The 21,524-nt window shown below is 28.8% G+C and overlaps 1 protein-coding gene across 1 annotated transcript in view; it reads left to right on the plus strand.

Moving 5' to 3' along the window:
• LOC130902706 (carbonic anhydrase-related protein 10) overlaps positions 1-21,524 on the plus strand; it is a 220,591-nt gene that overhangs the window by 34,404 nt on the left and 164,663 nt on the right. The gene's annotated exons all lie outside the window — the stretch shown is intronic.

Raw genomic sequence — 21,524 nt, forward strand, 5'->3', positions numbered from 1 at the left:
ATTTTGGAAGTTTCATATTATTCACTGCCCTACAAAAACCGTCAAATTTGAGTATTTCAAAGAAAAAATTAGAGAAAATCAAATTTATGATATAATATCGAGATTTTTACAAAATTTTTATCAAAAAATTGATTTTTCTTGTTTTTTCATCATTTTGGAAGTTTTATATGATACAATGCCCTACAAAAACCGTCAAATTTGAATATTTCTTAAAAAAATCAGAGAAAATCAAATTTATGATATAATATCGAGATTTAAACACAATTTTTATCAGAAAATTGATTGTTTCTTGTTTTTCCATCATTTTGGAAGTTTTATATTATACAATGCCCTACAAAAACCTTCAAATTTGAATATTTCTAATAAAAAATCAGAGAAAATCAAGTATATGTTTAAATATCGAGATTTATACACAATTTTCATAGTTAAATCATCAAAAACTCATCATACACCCTGCGAGAATCCAATAAAAATATCAATTTGAACAAAGTTTTCCATTAGAAAGTAATTGGACCCAAAGGATGTCTCTTAGCACTCAATTGATGACATATACTACAAGGATAAATCTGAAAAGTGAACGTTCCCATCAACTAGATCTCTCATACACTGAAGATGAGTTTTCGGAAAGCTACGAAACGTTTAATAAGATAGTTAAGGAAAATGTGAATAGTGTTGAAGCTGCTGTTGCTTTTTTCAGCCTCAACTGCAATATTTAGTCTTAGTTCTTTCAGGAAACTGGAATCATTCAAAGAATGTTTTCCTCGGGGTTAATCGAGATCGATTTGGGGGTGTGTGGCTCTAGAAAGACGATTAGGAGGCATAAATTACATGGAGGTGTCTACACATTCTTTATTTTCAATATTCTATTGGGGTTTTGTGGGAAAAACTATGCGTGCATTCACGAAAATCCTCACGCTTCAGTAACAAGTCTCAACTAGCTTAAAATAGAGTTTTAACTGGTTGCTTCAATTCATTTTGTTGTAGTGGAGCTGGAACGATCATTCGGACGAGTTGTTTTGGAAATTGAGTCACAAAATGTCTGTCCAAAGAGGGTTTAACACCAACCCAAAGCAAAAATAGAATGGGGGCTGTTTACAGTGACCCACGTGATCGAATTCTTGTCTTGTTCGCATAGCTGAAGACTCAGTTAAGGTGAAATCTTATTTTCGTTTTGACATAATTTAACTAGCAACCCTCGTAGAAATAGAAACGTTTTTATTAATGATATTAATAACGAAAATCGTATTATGAAACAAAACAAGCTTTCGTTTACCAAAATGTAATACCGGGTATCGATGGGGTTTCAATGTTTTATTTAAAACCCGAATAAACATGAATTCGACATAAAAAACAAAACAAAACGCTGCTGTTAAAATCTCCGAAAGATATTCGATTTAAATCGCGTTCCATGACAATTTTTTACGTTGACAGTTCGGCAAATATTTTCATTCTATCAATATTCATAATCTCTTTATATATATAGATACGTATATACGGGGTGTTTAAAAAAAAGTGATGTCGTGTCTACGATGGATATGGAAAATATTTATTTCTGTCTTTTGATTCTTGAGGTGAATTTACCTGTGTAGCATAAAATTTTTCTTCAAAATTCGATCAAACTGCGTGATCCATGGTGTTGAAATCAGTTTTCTGATCCCGATATTTAGTTGTACACTTGATTTTCTCTGATTTTTTCTTTGAAATACTCAAATTTGAAAGTTTTTGTAGGGCATTGTATCATATAAAACATCCAAAATGATGTAAAAACTAGAAAAAATCAGTTTTTTGATGGACATTGTGTATAAATTTCGGAATTATATCATAAATTTGATTTTCTCTGATTTTTTCTTTGAAATATTCAAATTTGAGGGTTTTTGTAGGGCATTGTATCATATAAAACATCCAAAATGATGTAAAAATTAGAAAAAATCAGTTTTTTGATGAAAATTATGTATAAATTTCGAAATTATATCATAAATTTGATTTTCTCTGATTTTTTCTTTAAAATATTCAAATTTGAGGGTTTTTGTAGGGCATTGTATCATATAAAACATCCAAAATGATGTAAAAATTAGAAAAAATCAGTTTTTTGATGGAAATTGTGTATAAATTTCGAAATTATATCATAAATTTGATTTTCTCTGATTTTTTCTTTGAAATATTCAAATTTGAGGGTTTTTGTAGGGCATTGTATCATATAAAACATCCAAAATGATGTAAAAATTAGAAAAAATCAGTTTTTTGATGAAAATTATGTATAAATTTCGAAATTATATCATAAATTTGATTTTCTCTGATTTTTTCTTTGAAATATTCAAATTTGAGGGTTTTTGTAGGGCATTGTATCATATAAAACATCCAAAATGATGTAAAAATTAGAAAAAATCAGTTTTTTGATGGAAATTGTGTATAAATTTCGAAATTATATCATAAATTTGATTTTCTCTGATTTTTTCTTTGAAATATTCAAATTTGAGGGTTTTTGTAGGGCATTGTATCATATAAAACATCCAAAATTATGTAACAATTAGAAAAAATCAGTTTTTTGATGACAATTATGTATAAATTTCGAAATTATATCATAAATTTGATTTTCTCTGATTTTTTCTTTGAAATATTCAAATTTGAGGGTTTTTGTAGGGCATTGTATCATATAAAACATCCAAAATGATGTAAAAATTAGAAAAAATCAGTTTTTTGATGAAAATTATGTATAAATTTCGAAATTATATCATAAATTTGATTTTCTCTGATTTTTTCTTTGAAATATTCAAATTTGAGGGTTTTTGTAGGGCATTGTATCATATAAAACATCCAAAATGATGTAAAAATTAGAAAAAATCAGTTTTTTGATGGAAATTGTGTATAAATTTCGAAATTATATCATAAATTTGATTTTCTCTGATTTTTTCTTTGAAATATTCAAATTTGAGGGTTTTTGTAGGGCATTGTATCATATAAAACATCCAAAATGATGTAAAAATTAGAAAAAATCAGTTTTTTGATGGAAATTGTGTATAAATTTCGAAATTATATCATAAATTTGATTTTCTCTGATTTTTTCTTTGAAATATTCAAATTTGAGGGTTTTTGTAGGGCATTGTATCATATAAAACATCCAAAATGATGTAAAAATTAGAAAAAATCAGTTTTTTGATGAAAATTATGTATAAATTTCGAAATTATATCATAAATTTGATTTTCTCTGATTTTTTCTTTGAAATATTCAAATTTGAGGGTTTTTGTAGGGCATTGTATCATATAAAACATCCAAAATGATGTAAAAATTAGAAAAAATCAGTTTTTTGATGGAAATTGTGTATAAATTTCGAAATTATATCATAAATTTGATTTTCTCTGATTTTTTCTTTGAAATATTCAAATTTGAGGGTTTTTGTAGGGCATTGTATCATATAAAACATCCAAAATGATGTAAAAATTAGAAAAAATCAGTTTTTTGATGAAAATTATGTATAAATTTCGAAATTATATCATAAATTTGATTTTCTCTGATTTTTTCTTTGAAATATTCAAATTTGAGGGTTTTTGTAGGGCATTGTATCATATAAAACATCCAAAATGATGTAAAAATTAGAAAAAATCAGTTTTTTGATGGAAATTGTGTATAAATTTCGAAATTATATCATAAATTTGATTTTCTCTGATTTTTTCTTTGAAATATTCAAATTTGAGGGTTTTTGTAGGGCATTGTATCATATAAAACATCCAAAATTATGTAACAATTAGAAAAAATCAGTTTTTTGATGACAATTATGTATAAATTTCGATATTATATCATAAATTTGATTTTCTCTGATTTTTTCTTTGAAATATTCAAATTTGAAGGTTTTTGTAGGGCATTGTATCATATAAAACATCCAAAATTATGTAACAATTAGAAAAAATCAGTTTTCTGATGACAATTATGTAAAAATTTCGATATTATATCATAAATTTGATTTTCTCTGATTTTTTCTTTAAAATATTCAAATTTGAGGGTTTTTGTAGGGCATTGTATCATATAAAACATCCAAAATGATGTAAAAATTAGAAAAAATCAGTTTTTTGATGGAAATTGTGTATAAATTTCGAAATTATATCATAAATTTGATTTTCTCTGATTTTTTCTTTGAAATATTCAAATTTGAAAGTTTTTGTAGGGCATTGTATCATATAAAACATCCAAAATGATGTAAAAATTAGAAAAAATCAGTTTTTTGATGAAAATTATGTATAAATTTCGATATTATATCATAAATTTGATTTTCTCTGATTTTTTCTTTGAAATACTCAAATTTGAAAGTTTTTGTAGGGCATTGTATCATATAAAACATCCAAAATTATGTAACAATTAGAAAAAATCAGTTTTTTTATGAAAATTGTGTATAAATTTCGAAATTATATCATAAATTTGATTTTCTCTGATTTTTTCTTTGAAATATTCAAACTTGAAGGATTTTGTAGGGCATTGTATCATATAAAACATCCAAAATGATGTAAAAATTAGAAAAAATCAGTTTTTTGATGGAAATTGTGTATAAATTTCGAAATTATATCATAAATTTGATTTTCTCTGATTTTTTCTTTGAAATATTCAAATTTGAAAGTTTTTGTAGGGCATTGTATCATATAAAACATCCAAAATGATGTAAAAATTAGAAAAAATCAGTTTTTTGATGAAAATTATGTATAAATTTCGATATTATATCATAAATTTGATTTTCTCTGATTTTTTCTTTGAAATACTCAAATTTGAAAGTTTTTGTAGGGCATTGTATCATATAAAACATCCAAAATTATGTAACAATTAGAAAAAATCAGTTTTTTTATGGAAATTGTGTATAAATTTCGAAATTATATCATAAATTTGATTTTCTCTGATTTTTTCTTTGAAATATTCAAACTTGAAGGATTTTGTAGGGCATTGTATCATATAAAACATCCAAAATGATGTAAAAATTAGAAAAAATCAGTTTTTTGATGAAAATTATGTATAAATTTCGATATTATATCATAAATTTGATTTTCTCTGATTTTTTCTTTGAAATATTCAAATTTGAGGGTTTTTGTAGGGCATTATATCATATAAAACATCCAAAATGATGTAAAAATTAGAAAAAATCAGTTTTTTGATGAAAATTATGTATAAATTTCGATATTATATCATAAATTTGATTTTCTCTGATTTTTTCGTTGAAATATTCAAATTTGAGGGTTTTTGTAGGGCATTGTATCATATAAAACATCCAAAATGATGTAAAAATTAGAAAAAATCAGTTTTTTGATGAAAATTATGTATAAATTTCGATATTATATCATAAATTTGATTTTCTCTGATTTTTTCGTTGAAATATTCAAATTTGAGGGTTTTTGTAGGGCATTGTATCATATAAAACATCCAAAATGATGTAAAAATTAGAAAAAATCAGTTTTTTGATGGAAATTATGTATAAATTTCGAAATTATATCATAAATTTGATTTTCTCTGATTTTTTCTTTGAAATATTCAAACTTGAAGGATTTTGTAGGGCATTGTATCATATAAAACATCCAAAATGATGTAAAAATTAGAAAAAATCAGTTTTTTGATGAAAATTATGTATAAATTTCGATATTATATCATAAATTTGATTTTCTCTGATTTTTTCGTTGAAATATTCAAATTTGAGGGTTTTTGTAGGGCATTGTATCATATAAAACATCCAAAATGATGTAAAAATTAGAAAAAATCAGTTTTTTGATGAAAATTATGTATAAATTTCGATATTATATCATAAATTTGATTTTCTCTGATTTTTTCTTTGAAATATTCAAATTTGAGGGTTTTTGTAGGGCATTGTATCATATAAAACATCCAAAATGATGTAAAAATTAGAAAAAATCAGTTTTTTGATGAAAATTATGTATAAATTTCGATATTATATCATAAATTTGATTTTCTCTGATTTTTTCTTTGAAATACTCAAATTTGAGGGTTTTTGTAGGGCATTGTATCTTATAAAACTTCCAAAATGATAGAAAACAAGTAAAAATCAGTTTTCTGATGAAAATTCTGTTTAAATCTCGATATTATATCATAAATTTGATTTTCTCTGATTTTTTCTTTGAAATACTCAAATTTGAAGGTTTTAGTAGGGCATTGTATCATATAAAACTTCCAAAATGATGAAAAAACAAGAAAAAATCAGTTTTCTGATGAAAATTGTGTTTAAATCTCGATATTATATCATAAATTTGATTTTCTCTGATTTTTTCTTTGAAATACTCAAATTTGAAGGTTTTAGTAGGGCATTGTATCATATAAAACTTCCAAAATGATGAAAAAACAAGAAAAAATCAGTTTTCTGATGAAAATTGTGTTTAAATCTTGATATTATATCATAAAATTGATTTCCTCTGATTTTTTCTTAGAAATATTCACATTTGAAGGTTTTTGTAGGGCATTGTATCATATAAAACTTCCAAAATGATAGAAAACAAGTAAAAATCAGTTTTCTGATGAAAATTTTGTTTAAATCTCGATATTATATCATAAATTTGATTTTCTTTGATTTTTTCTTTGAAATACTCAAATTTGAAGGTTTTTGTAGGGCATTGTATCATATAAAACTTCCAAAATTATGTAACAATTAGAAAAAATCAGTTTTTTTATGGAAATTGTGTATAAATTTCGAAATTATATCATAAATTTGATTTTCTCTGATTTTTTCTTTGAAATATTCAAACTTGAAGGATTTTGTAGGGCATTGTATCATATAAAACATCCAAAATGATGTAAAAATTAGAAAAAATCAGTTTTTTGATGGAAATTGTGTATAAATTTCGAAATTATATCATAAATTTGATTTTCTCTGATTTTTTCTTTGAAATATTCAAATTTGAAAGTTTTTGTAGGGCATTGTATCATATAAAACATCCAAAATGATGTAAAAATTAGAAAAAATCAGTTTTTTGATGAAAATTATGTATAAATTTCGATATTATATCATAAATTTGATTTTCTCTGATTTTTTCTTTGAAATACTCAAATTTGAAAGTTTTTGTAGGGCATTGTATCATATAAAACATCCAAAATTATGTAACAATTAGAAAAAATCAGTTTTTTTATGGAAATTGTGTATAAATTTCGAAATTATATCATAAATTTGATTTTCTCTGATTTTTTCTTTGAAATATTCAAACTTGAAGGATTTTGTAGGGCATTGTATCATATAAAACATCCAAAATGATGTAAAAATTAGAAAAAATCAGTTTTTTGATGAAAATTATGTATAAATTTCGATATTATATCATAAATTTGATTTTCTCTGATTTTTTCTTTGAAATATTCAAATTTGAGGGTTTTTGTAGGGCATTATATCATATAAAACATCCAAAATGATGTAAAAATTAGAAAAAATCAGTTTTTTGATGAAAATTATGTATAAATTTCGATATTATATCATAAATTTGATTTTCTCTGATTTTTTCGTTGAAATATTCAAATTTGAGGGTTTTTGTAGGGCATTGTATCATATAAAACATCCAAAATGATGTAAAAATTAGAAAAAATCAGTTTTTTGATGAAAATTATGTATAAATTTCGAAATTATATCATAAATTTGATTTTCTCTGATTTTTTCTTTGAAATATTCAAATTTGAGGGTTTTTGTAGGGCATTGTATCATATAAAACATCCAAAATGATGTAAAAATTAGAAAAAATCAGTTTTTTGATGACAATTATGTATAAATTTCGATATTATATCATAAATTTGATTTTCTCTGATTTTTTCTTTAAAATATTCAAATTTGAGGGTTTTTGTAGGGCATTGTATCATATAAAACATCCAAAATGATGTAAAAATTAGAAAAAATCAGTTTTTTGATGGAAATTATGTATAAATCTCGATATTACATCATAAATTTGATTTTCTCTGATCTTTTCTTTGAAATATTCAAATTTGAAAGTTTTTGTAGGGCAATGTATCATATAAAACTTCCAAAATGATGGAAAAGCAAGCAAAAATCAGTTTTTTGATGAAAATTGTGTATAAATCTCGATATTACATCATATAGTAGATTTTTTGGTATTCCCCAAATCAGAAATGTTAAACATCATTTTTAATAACTATTTATCCCTATAACTGATTATAAAATAATACACTGTATAGTTTAAGAGATGAAAAAGCGACATCTCTCAATACGCTTTGACTTTTTAAAAGATAAAAAGCATTAAATTAAGGGTTGTTTTATCTACAAGCTATTTAAAAAGAAAAGAACAAAAGAACGTATTCGATTTTCGAATATTCATGAAGAATTTGAGTTTCCAAAAAGAATCACCAGTCTATACGGATGAGTTTTTTTTAATACACACTATATATATATATTTATATCTACGTAGTTCGTACCTGATATAATATTCAAGTTCCATTAACCTCTAAAATCATATCTATCTTCTTTCAAGAGCTGAAACTACCCGATTCAATTATACAAAAGCTGAAAATTATTTCCCGAGATCATAAATTTAAACCAAACATTTTTCGTTTTGACCACATACTGAAAGGGGTGGGTCTCCGAAGCGACAACAGGACATTGGCGGGGTCGGAAATTTATTATAGAGAAAGAAAAATTTTTCTTTCGCCGTCTAATATACACTCAATTCAAAAATGAAAAATAAAATATGAATTTAAAATATATCGAATCGGTAAATCATTTTGGAATATCCGTTGGGACGTTTCATGTACGATAGATTCCACAATACAAATATTAATGCCGAATTAAACCGAATTTTCATCCCACGGTCCTCCGAAACGTTGTTTATCGTGAGAAGTTTAATTTTCGACGGTTTCGCTGGCGTTTTGGGACTATTTAAATATAGCAAACCCACTACCGAATTAATTTTGTAAATTTACGACTTTTCGAACCGAAAAAACCAATGACTGCACCCCGCGTAAGGGCTATCGGCACTTGACGTTCACTTATGATCGTAGTTCGCGCGTGAAACATGCTTTAGCAACTAAAAGCTACGTCACCTTGTTAATGAGGAACCAAGCAGTTATATTCCAATTTTTTCTAGTTAAAAATACTATTGATATGTTTTTGATTAAAATTTTGAGGTTATAAATCACGATTTTATAAAAAAAATATGAAAAAAACAAATTCTAAATCAGTCGAGTTTGATTTAAGCCGTCGTACTTCAAAATAAATGATCGCGTCAACTATAGCGTTTGTCTCGATCATATTTGAACCGCCCTCGTATATAAATATACGAGGACGATCCTAAAAGTACCTAGTTTGTCTTATAGATGGCGATAGTTGCTTGGAAAATACCACGGAGACGTCAAGTTGTTTGATATTCGTTTTTACAGCCGTTGATGGTTAACGAAATCCACGAATCGGTACCGGTTGTCTTAGTAGACATTCCAAAAATGCGTTTTATAACATATTATTCGTAATTTGGGTGTGAGAAAACGTTTTACAAAACTAAAGCCGAATTTTGGCATTTGAAATAAAAAAACAATCGAAATGACGTGGACTGTTGAGGGAGGACCGGGTTCGAAGAAGGCAAAGCCCGTTCCGACTGCGTGCGAGGTAGTAGCTCGGTTTTTTTTTGGGCGAAGGAATCATTTGATTACATTGAAGTTTGAATCGTTACCTCATTGAAGGCTAATTTGAGAAGAACTTTTCTTTTTCTGGAGCAGATACTTCTGGAATAATCTTTGTGTGTATAAACAACGAAAACTCGAGATATTTCGAATTATTTAAAAAACAGTTTTCGACGACTTGTACCACAAATAAACTTGTTGTTTGTTTGAACCTGTATGCGGTTCCTGTCGGCTATTCTTTCCCATAAACGGTCGAGGCAACTATTTCGCGTCACGTCTTTATTATATCTTTCCCAGGAGAAACACAAAATGTTACATAACTTCTTGTAGAAGTTAGAACCTCTCTCCGGCGCGTCTCCCACAAGGCCGCGCCGAAAGGTTTTTTGTCAAATTTCATTTTTGTCATGTCGTGAATGGTGTTGTGTTCGTAGGGCGAGGCTTTGTCTTCTTCTTTCATGAGAAGTTATTGCTTATAGAACACACGGTTTCGGGGGTAATCCGTTAAGGAAGGCAACTTTATTGCGGGCCGTACTCCGTATATCCTTCGGACAGAATCGGAAACGGATGTTTGTATATTTGAAAAGATTTCCGTTCACGATTTGTTAATAAAACAAATTTTTACAATATACAACATAAATTATATGGATAATTAGGTTATGTTCCAATAAAATGCCTTCGATTACCTTTTCTTTTATATTTTTTTGATTTATAATCACTTTTTAGAGAGCGGACATCTTTTTACTTTAATATTGTGGAGAAAAAACTGGCAAAAAGGTTCCTTAGGCCGACCCTGTTCGGCTACTACAGAATTTCATAAATTCGGCGAATTCGCGCGGCGCTTTTCGCATCAAAATTTTTTTATAAACGGCGAAACTCGTTCAATATTCATTTTTATATAATTTTTTCAGTAGCAGGCGGTTTATTCGCGGTATTTCTTTCTAGAAAAGTTTATTTATTTATTTCTTTTTGTTCTAGAACTTGAAACGTTGCGATACATGTCTCCCATCACTTTTAAATAATGATGGAAGTGTTTCGCTTGTTATTTCCTATATTTTTGAAAAAAACATGGCTGCTACTCGAGTTTTAAGATAGAAAAATGACTTTGTTTCAAAGATGACTGTTTTTAATATCTCTAAACAACTCAAATAACAATAGTATGAGTACACAAATTTTCACCATATACAACATAAATCACATGGATGATTAGGTCATAAATAGAGAAGATTACTCTAAAAATATAGGTTATGTTTCAATAAAATGCCTTCGATTTGCATTACTTTCATATTTTTTTGATTTATAATCACTTTTTCTGAAACTATTGAGAAAAAGTTAGCCAAGAGGTTCCTTAGGCCGACCCTGTTCAGCTACTACAAAATTTCATAAATTCGGCGAATTCGCGCGGCGCTTTTCGTCATCAAAATGTTTTTATAAACGGCGAAACTCGTTCAATATTCATTTTTATATAATTTTTTCAGTAGCAGGCGGTTTATTCGCGGTATTTCTTTCTAGAAAAGTTTATTTATTTATTTCTTTTTGTTCCAAAACCTTAAACGTTGCGATACATGTCTCCCATCACTTTTAAATAATGATGGAAGTGTTTCGCTTGTTATTTCCTATATTTTTGCAAAAATAATGGCTGCTACTCGAGTTTTAAGATCTAAAAATGACTTTGTTTCAAAGATGACTGTTTTTAATATCTCTAACCAACTCAAATAACAAACGTATGAGTACACAAATTTTCACCATATACAACATAAATCACATGGATGATTAGGTCATAAATAGAGAAGATTACTCTAAAAATATAGGTTATGTTTCAATAAAATGCCTTCGATTTGCATTACTTTCATATTTTTTTGATTTATAATCACTTTTTCTGAAACTATTGAGAAAAAGTTAGCCAAGAGGTTCCTTAGGCCGACCCTGTTCAGCTACTACAAAATTTCATAAATTCGGCGAATTCGCGCGGCGCTTTTCGTCATCAAAATGTTTTTATAAACGGCGAAACTCGTTCAATATTCATTTTTATATAATTTTTTCAGTAGCAGGCGGTTTATTCGCGGTATTTCTTTCTAGAAAAGTTTATTTATTTATTTCTTTTTGTTCCAAAACCTTAAACGTTGCGATACATGTCTCCCATCACTTTTAAATAATGATGGAAGTGTTTCGCTTGTTATTTCCTATATTTTTGCAAAAATAATGGCTGCTACTCGAGTTTTAAGATCTAAAAATGACTTTGTTTCAAAGATGACTGTTTTTAATATCTCTAACCAACTCAAATAACAAACGTATGAGTACACAAATTTTCACCATATACAACATAAATCACATGGATGATTAGGTCATAAATAGAGAAGATTACTCTAAAAATATAGGTTATGTTTCAATAAAATGCCTTCGATTTGCTTTACTTTCATATTTTTTTGATTTATAATCACTTTTTCTGAAACTATTAAGAAAAAGTTAGCAAAAAGGTTCCTTAGGCCGACCCTGTTCAGCTATTACAAAATTTTATAAATTCGGCGAATTCGCGTGGCGCTTTTCGTCATCAAAATGTTTTTATAAACGGCGAAACTCGTTCAATATTCATTTTTATATAATTTTTTCAGTAGCAGGCGGTTTATTCGCGGTATTTCTTTCTAGAAAAGTTTATTTATTTATTTCTTTTTGTTCTAGAACTTGAAACGTTGCGATACATGTCTCCCATCACTTTTAAATAATGATGGAAGTGTTTCGCTTGTTATTTCCTATATTTTTGAAAAAAACATGGCTGCTACTCGAGTTTTAAGATAGAAAAATGACTTTGTTTCAAAGATGACTGTTTTTAATATCTCTAAACAACTCAAATAACAATCGTATGAGTACACAAATCTTTACGATATACAACATAAATCACATGGATGATTAGGTCATAAATAAAGAAGATTACTCTAAAAATATAGGTTATGTTTCAATAAAATGCCTTCGATTTGCTTTCCTTTCATATTTTTTTGATTTATAATCACTTTTTCTGAAACTATTAAGAAAAAGTTAGCCAAGAGGTTCCTTAGGCCGGCCCTATTTAGCTACTACAAAATTTCATAAATTCGGCGAATTCGCGCGGCGCTTTTCATCATCAAAATGTTTTTATAAATGGAGTAACTCGTTTAATTTTTATTTGTATATGATTTTTTCAGTGGCAGGCGGTTTATTCACGGTATTTCTTTCTAGAAAATCTATTTAAATCATTTCTCTTCGTTCTAGAACTTAAAACGTTGCAATACTTATCTCCCATCACTTTTAAATCCTAGATATCTATTAAACAACTATCAAAGTAATTCTTAAGCTGCATTTAGATCATGGAAATACCTAACATGTGGTTTAAAACACAATATATCAAAAAGAACCTTTATTGGTTGAAAAAAATTATTAAAACATGACAACTAGTCAAATTTCGCTTCAGTATTGTATCTAATATTGTAACTGAGTAACGAGTCTGAATGTGGAGGTTATGTAATATTTCTATGCGTACAAAAAGTGCGCAAAAGCTTAACTATCGCTAGAGGTATGAACTATATTTTTAGTTCGAACACGCGACGTATAATTGCACGAAAAGAAGGGAAAAAAGTTGATTGCTCAAACCTTGCGATTTATTTATGGTTATTGCAATGTCCAGACCAATTTCCGGTACAAATTGTCAACGTTCAAAATCGAATCGAATGGAATCATCGGTATACGCGGGGTTAAGACCACTTTGTACAATTCAAGATCAAAATTAACCAAATCAGTCCAGCCGTTGTCGAATTTTAGCAAAATTAACGAACAGAAAATTTTTGTACATAAAGTTTTAGGGCTTAGATGGATAGGGCATTCAAAAAATTGATATTCGAGGTAAAAAAAAAATATTTTTTCACGAATATATGTTATTTTCTGAATTAATTGGATTTTTGATTCGATTTTTGTTTATTAAAACCGGATTTGATAGAAAAATATAATTGGAAAATCATTTTTTTCATCTCTCCACAACATGACATAAATTTGAAATTAAAAAAAAAATAAAAAATAACGCCGGAACGAAAAATAATAAATTTTACGATCAAATTTAGTTCGACAGCGATTTCGGACAGAACTACGTTTCTATTTTCAATTAAATCTCCACAGAATCGGTAAATTGCTGATTACAAAATATCCATCGCTATTTTTTAATTAATAGAAAAACCTATTAACGAAATACATTCGAATAATTTCCTTATACAGAGTGATCAAAACAAAATCTATCAAAATCAAAGAAAACTGTTCGCCATAAAGAAAGATTCTGACAAAAATTAACATAAATTGTAAATATTTATTGAAAATACTAACGGGAGGTATAAAAACACCCTGTATATAACTGTAAAGTGTCGATGTGGCACTAAATAAATTTCCTTCAACTTCATAAATTGGTTTCGTGATATTTATATAGAAAACAACTAATTTGCACATCTCTATGGGGTACTGTGTCTGTTTTGGTGTTTCCCTTGATGATATCTAATAATGGCGATGCACACGCACCCCCTAGTTCCATTTTACTCGTAAATTAGACGCCCTTCGGACGTCAGGAGAAGCTCCCGTTTCGTGACTCGACTAAATGTTGGAAAAAAGTCTATAAATATTAATATCTATTGTTATATAATATTTTTTCGCGTGTAAGAAAGATTTGTGATAAAACTTTTAAATTTGAGTATTTTAAAAAAACTAAATTGTTTGGATATACCTGAAAAAAAATTAAAAAATTCCATGTATCAAAAATTTTTGAAATTTTTCGAAAAAAGTACATCGAATGAAAGTACATTGAGAAAAAATGGTTGGTTGTATATTTTCGTTTTAAAGGGGATTTTTCTCAAAATATCGATTCATTTTTGACATGAATCAATCGAGAAAATATGTATCTAAATAACTTTTCATATTTGATTCCAACAGTTTTGTTTTTATGAGAAATATACAGGGTTAAATATAAAGCATTTTTTTTTTTTCGAAAAATAACACAATTTCAAAAAAAATTTGACATGCTTGTATAAAAAGTTCCATATTTCCGAAACTATTCGAGATATCGATTTATTTTTGACATGAATCGATTTGGACAATATGTGTCTAAATGACTTTCCACATTGGATTCCAACAGTTTCATTTTTGTAAGAGCTATACAGGGTTAAATTTGAAATATTCATTTTTCGAAAAATAACATTATATAAATTTATAGTAAGATTAGTTTTGCTATGGCAACGTTGTTTCGCAAAAAAATCGGGAGAAAACCGTTGAAACTATCATAAAAAAAATACAAATGCCCTTTCGTAATCATACAAAGCGAGTTATATGACATAAAGTTGGAAGTTCAGATTGACGAAAATTCATGAAAATTGGAATTTTCGAAAAACTAGACATTCTATTCGAAAACTAACATGATTTTTAGATTTGTCGGACCGTAATTCATAGTATTTCATAGTTTTCAGTATACTTCCACTATAATAGTGTATTTTTAACTATTTTCTCAAAAAATTTTAGAAATTTCAAAAAAAATTTGACGTGCTTGTATAAAAAGTTCCATATTTCTGAAACTATTCGAGATATCGATCTATTTTTGACATGAATCGATTTGGAAAATATGTGTCTAAATGACTTTCCACATTGGATTCCAACAGTTTCATTTTTGTAAGAGCTATACAGGGTTAAATTTGAAATATTCATTTTTCGAAAAATAACATTATATAAATTTATAGTAAGATTAGTTTTGCTATGGCAACGTTGTTTCGCAAAAAAATCGGGAGAAAACCGTTGAAACTATCATAAAAAAAATACAAATGCCCTTTCGTAATCATACAAAGCGAGTTATATGACATAAAGTTGGAAGTTCAGATTGACGAAAATTCATGAAAATTGGAATTTTCGAAAAACTAGACATTCTATTCGAAAACTAACATGATTTTTAGATTTGTCGGACCGTAATTCATAGTATTTCATAGTTTTCAGTATACTTCCACTATAATAGTGTATTTTTAACTATTTTCTCAAAAAATTTTAGAAATTTCAAAAAAAATTTGACGTGCTTGTATAAAAAGTTCCATATTTCTGAAACTATTCGAGATATCGATCTATTTTTGACATGAATCGATTTGGAAAATATGTGTCTAAATGACTTTCCACATTGGATTCCAACAGTTTCATTTTTGTAAGAGCTATACAGGGTTAAATTTGAAATATTCATTTTTCGAAAAATAACATTATATAAATTTATAGTAAGATTAGTTTTGGTATGGCAACGTTGTTTCGCAAAAAAATCGGGAGAAAACCGTCGAAACTATCATAAAAAAAATACAAATGCCCTTTCATAATCATACAAAGCGAGTTATATGACATAAAGTTGGAAGTAATGAAACACGAGTTCAGATTGACGAAAATTCATGAAAATTGGAATTTTCGAAAAACTAGACATTCTATTTGAAAACTAACATGATTTTTAGATTTTTCGGACCGTAATTCATAGTATTTCATAGTTTTCAGTATACTTCCACTATAATAGTGTATTTTTAACTATTTTCTCAAAAAATTTTAGAAATTTCAAAAAAAATTTGACGTGCTTGTATAAAAAGTTCCATATTTCTGAAACTATTCGAGATATCGATCTATTTTTGACATGAATCGATTTGGAAAATATGTGTCTAAATGACTTTCTACATTGGATTCCAACAGTTTCATTTTTGTAAGAGCTATACAGGGTTAAATTTGAAATATTCATTTTTCGAAAAATAACATTATATAAATTTATAGTAAGATTAGTTTTGGTATGGCAAATTTGTTATACAAAAAAATCGAGAGAAAACCGTCGAAACTCTCATAGAAAAAATACAATTGCTCTTTCAAAATCATACAAAGCGTACAAAACTCAAAAAAACTATAAATTTCAAAAAAAATTTGACATGCTTGTATAAAAAGTTCTATATTTCCGAAACTATTCGAGATATCGATTTATTTTTGACATAAATCGATTTGGAAGATATTTCTCTAAATGACTTTTCACAATGAATCCCAACAGATTCATTTTTATGTGAAATATACAGGATTTAATTTGAAATAATCATTTCTAGAAAAATGACACTATATAAATTTATAGTACGATTAATTTTGGTATGACAACTTTGTTATACGAATAAATCGGAAGAAAACCGTCGAAACTATCACAAAAAAAATACAAGTGCCCTTTCGTACCCATACAAAGCGAGTTATATGACATAAAGTTGGAAGTTATGTAACACGACTTCAAATTTCAAATAGGACCCCTTTTCTCTTGAAGCAGAAAGAAAATTTGTTCCAGATTCTGCTAAATTTCTGCAAAAAGTCTATTTTCGATGTTCACTGATACATCTGAAGAGAATAAACCAAAACGTACTTGTACATCCTATCCAAGACAACCGTTTTCGTGGAAAATAAAATTAATTTATCACGAGCTAAACCAAAAGGGAAAAAAAAAGACAAGTTACAGGAGATGATCTGGATTAAGAGTGACAAACGTGCATGGAAATCGTACTAAGTGACATTTGTCTGCGGTGGACTCTAATCTGAACTTAGACGATGAAATATATGAGTGTACGCAACCCCATTTCCAATTAAATCGAGACTCACTGCTAAAAACTTTTCATAATTAGAAGCAACTCCTTTTTTTGCGTAAATCTTCTTGGATGTCGATAAAATTTTCCAGCTCCTCAAAAATGGAAACGGAAACACAAAGGTCAATCATGTAAATAAGGCACAATCCATAAATCTCCACACAAAAACTGATTTTTCTCATAAACTCATTTAAAAAGAAGATATTGAGGAAAACTTATGGTCCAAAACGTGAAAATAAAACATGTAGATACGTCAGGTGTTATAACTCGTCCACGACATAGGCCGTGAAACCGGTACTGTCCTGTTCAAAATGGATTTCTAATATTTAGGGAATACGTCGAAACGTTTTGATTCATATTTTGTACAAACATCGGCTAGTTTTTTATTTATTTGTTTTTTTTTTGTCACGCAATTGAAGAAGGATGGTCACATAAGCATAGAAACGTAAAGTAAATCGCACAAAAAAACTTTGAACGATGATTATCAAAGAAAAAACTATTTTGTGCACAAAAATATACCAAAAAATTTGTTAAGAAAGATAACAAAGTTTATTTAGAACCTGATTTGAGTCATTGTGACTTTTTCGGAATCAGAAAGTTGGTAATCAATTTATAAATTTTCGTTTTTAGTATTTGCTTGACAGCCATATGAATAAACTTTTTTTTTATAGCAACTCCTTCGTTATAATTAGTAACATATTAGGTAGCAACGTTTCGACGAGACCATTAGACCTACGAAAACCAAAAACAGTGGTCAAACAAATAATCGTCGACTGAAAGTGTTCGATAAAATTATTTTAACTCAATATTTCGACATGAGAAAGCTGTGTGCAAGTGTTTGGCAATGTTTTACAAGAAATTTATAACCATGGATGGAACGTGGGTTCATCACTTCACACCCGATACAAAATAACAATCAAAACAATGTGCTGAAGAGGTAGAATTAGCTCCAAAGAAGGCAAATATCGTTTTATCTGTATGATGTTGATTTTTTTGGGATGCGAGTGGGATAATTTTCAAAAAACTACTACGTACTGAAACTGTATGTATATAAAAGTTAAAAAATGGATAGATTATTACTTAAAACATTGTTTGCATCAATTTTTTAAACGTTTTATAATTTATGGGATATGGGAGTTGTTCTAGTGGAAAATACCGTATAATAAAATGAATATCATCTGTTTTTCAATACCCGAAGCACGTTCGAACGCTAAACTACTTTGATCGGTTCAAAAGATATGGAAATTTTTGCGTGGAACAGAAATTTTACCTTTGTGTTAGTAACGTCTCAATACAACCATAATTTTCATGCTACCCTCGTAATCTACGGCTCAATATTCGTTTATATGGGAGAAAAATATTAGAAACAAGCCCCGAAAAAAATTCTAAATATCAGATTAGAAAATTATCACCTACAAATTTAGTTTTTTTCTATGTGGCATATTCGAAAAATTATCCTCAAGTTTGTAAAGAAAAATATCTTGTGCATGAATCTCGCACAATTGCGAGAAATTTCTTTGTTTTCCAACAACATGAAATATAACTTTAAGTTGGAGAAAGAAACAAAAACTGGGGGTACTAAAACAATTCCCAGTTGCGGAAACTTTCTTTTTTTTTTCGACTGTTAATAATAAATGGTTTAATTTTTCTGGAGCTCGGCAAATCCTCGGGATTCGGCGTCTGCGAGCTTCCTAATTTGTAACGCGAGAATTTCGCAATCTTGAGTCGATCCTCGGGGATTCGAAGATTCATTCTAACTTATTTACTAGTTTTATAACATACTAATAGTTAGTTTTTACTTAAATATAGTTTAAACTATGAATAAAAACGTCTTCTGGTATATATTTTTCCATTTGATTCTTGCCGTATTATTTTCTGAACTATCGACAATCACAAAACTCGCGAAAACTGACAACGAAACGGAAACAATTAAAGTAATCGAATCAGGTAACATCTCTGAAAAGAATAAGGACGGATTCTACAGATAGCGATCTCTTCCTCTTTCCAAACAGCAGATTTATGTTTAAAAACTTTTCCGATTTAATTCGAATAGTTAATGAAAGGAAAAGAAGCAGAAGAAAAATTTACTGTAGCCGTCTCGGTTACTCTTTGTCTTTTTTCATCTTATTTCGTTCGCTTCGAAGCATTCGATTGTAAAGTAATCGAAGATGTGATTTCGAACAACGTCCTTTTATCCATTGCCGTATTTTTCTCATCGACAATTTCAAATAATAAACAATCAAAGTGTAGGAGTAAAGATAAATCGTTTTTATAGCAAATCTAAAGGTCAATACTCATCAAAAACCTTCTAGGTTCATTAAGTACATTTGTTTAAACCGAAACAAACAGTTTTGTCTATTGAAATCGAAATTCGCGGCCATAGATAAACTTGGAGTCTCCAAATCAGTCGTTCTAGACATATCGAACACGTTTTTAACTAGATTTAGTACGTCAATCTCCTAAATACATCAATATCATACAGTTTATCGTTCGGGCCCATCGACTGATTTGGTATTTTTCTCAAAGACCGATTCAACCAAATTGTTAGCCTCAGAGAGTTATTAGGGGATGCAACTTGTCAACTACACGTCAAATAAGCAGCAACAACTTCCTATAATCAATAACGAGCTTGAAAACATTCTGATTGAGTTTAATGCAGCAAATAACCAAGCAGATGTTTTTGCGAAAAAGTCTAGTACTGCAGCTGGGGATTTGGTCTTGTATGGGCGTAAAATTGGGTATTGAGGTTAGAAGCTAGATCTCACGTGGTCGATTTAACCAAAGAAATTTCATAAAAAATGATCGACTCAATATAGAAGAGAACAATTCGATTTATAGTTGATTCAGAGTTGTCCAAAGACCTGGACAGCTTAAAGCATAGAAAATCCTGTTTGTTGACTAAGTACTAGCTAACAGACACCATTATACCATCATATTGAAGATATTTGTAGAGGGAAGAGTTCAAGAGGACCAAGAGCTAGTTGTTTACCTTAATTTGTTAAATCCAGAACATTCGATAGAACTTTCATATTCACAGTTATAAACAATCATAGTTTTGACTACTGAAAGCAAAAATCGAGGCCATAGATAAACTTGGAGTCTCCAAATCAGTCGTTCTAGACATATCGAACACGTTTTTAACTAGATTTAGTACGTCAATCTCCTGAATACATTAATATCATACAGTTTATCGTTCGGGCCCATCGACTGATTTGGTATTTTTCTCAAAGATCGATCCAACCAAATTGTTATCGACGAACACACCTCAGACAGTTATTAGGAGATGCAACTTGTCAACTACACGTCAAATAAGCAGCAACAACTTCCTATAATCAATACCGAGCTTAAAAACATTCTGGAATGGAGTCTGATTGAGTTTAATGCAGCAAATAACCAAGCAGACGTTTTTGCGAAAAAGTCTAGTACTGCAGCTGGGGATTTGGTCTTGTATGGGCGTAAAATTGGGTATTGAGATTAGAAGCTATATCTAACGTGGTCGATTTAACCAAAGAAGCTTCATTAAAAATGATCGACTCAATATAGAAAAGAGCAGTTTGACTTATAGACGATCCTGAGTTAACCAAAGACTTGGACAGCTTAAAGCATAGAAAATCCTGTTTGTTGACTAGTGACTAGCTAACAGAAACCGTTCAACGTTCTACAATTTGAAAAGATCAAATCTGTACCATCATATTGAAGATATTTGTAGAGGGAAGAGCTCAGGATGACCAAGAGCTAGTTGTTTACCTTAAATTGTTAAATCCAGAACAGTCGATAGAACTTTCGTATTCATAGTTATAAACAATCAAAGTTTTGACTACTGGAATCAAAAATCGAGGCCATAGATAAACTTGGAGTCTCTAAATCAGTCGTTCTACACAGTTTATCGTTCGGGCCTATCGACTGATTTGGTATTTTGCTCAAAGACCGATCCAACCAGATCCCTATCGATGGACACACCTCGATGGAGAGTTATTAGGAGATGTATCTTGTCATTTGCACGTCAAATAAGCAGCAACAACTTCCTATAATCAATACCGAGCTTGAAAACATTCTGGAATAGAGTCTGATTGAGTTTAATGCAGCAAATAACCAAGCAGACGTTTTTGCGAAAAAGTCTAGTACTGCAGCTGGGGATTTGGTCTTGTATGGGCGTAAAATTGGGTATTGAGGTTAGAAGTTTCATAAAAAATGATCGACTCAATATAGAAGAGAACAATTCGACTTATAGGCGATCCTGAGTTAACCAAAGACTTGGACAGCTCAAAGCATAGAAAAATCTGTTTGCTGACTAGTGACAAGCTAACAAAAATAGTTCA

The sequence above is a fragment of the Diorhabda carinulata genome, chromosome X, assembly GCF_026250575.1.
Source record: "Diorhabda carinulata isolate Delta chromosome X, icDioCari1.1, whole genome shotgun sequence".
Taxonomy (NCBI): domain Eukaryota; kingdom Metazoa; phylum Arthropoda; class Insecta; order Coleoptera; family Chrysomelidae; genus Diorhabda; species Diorhabda carinulata.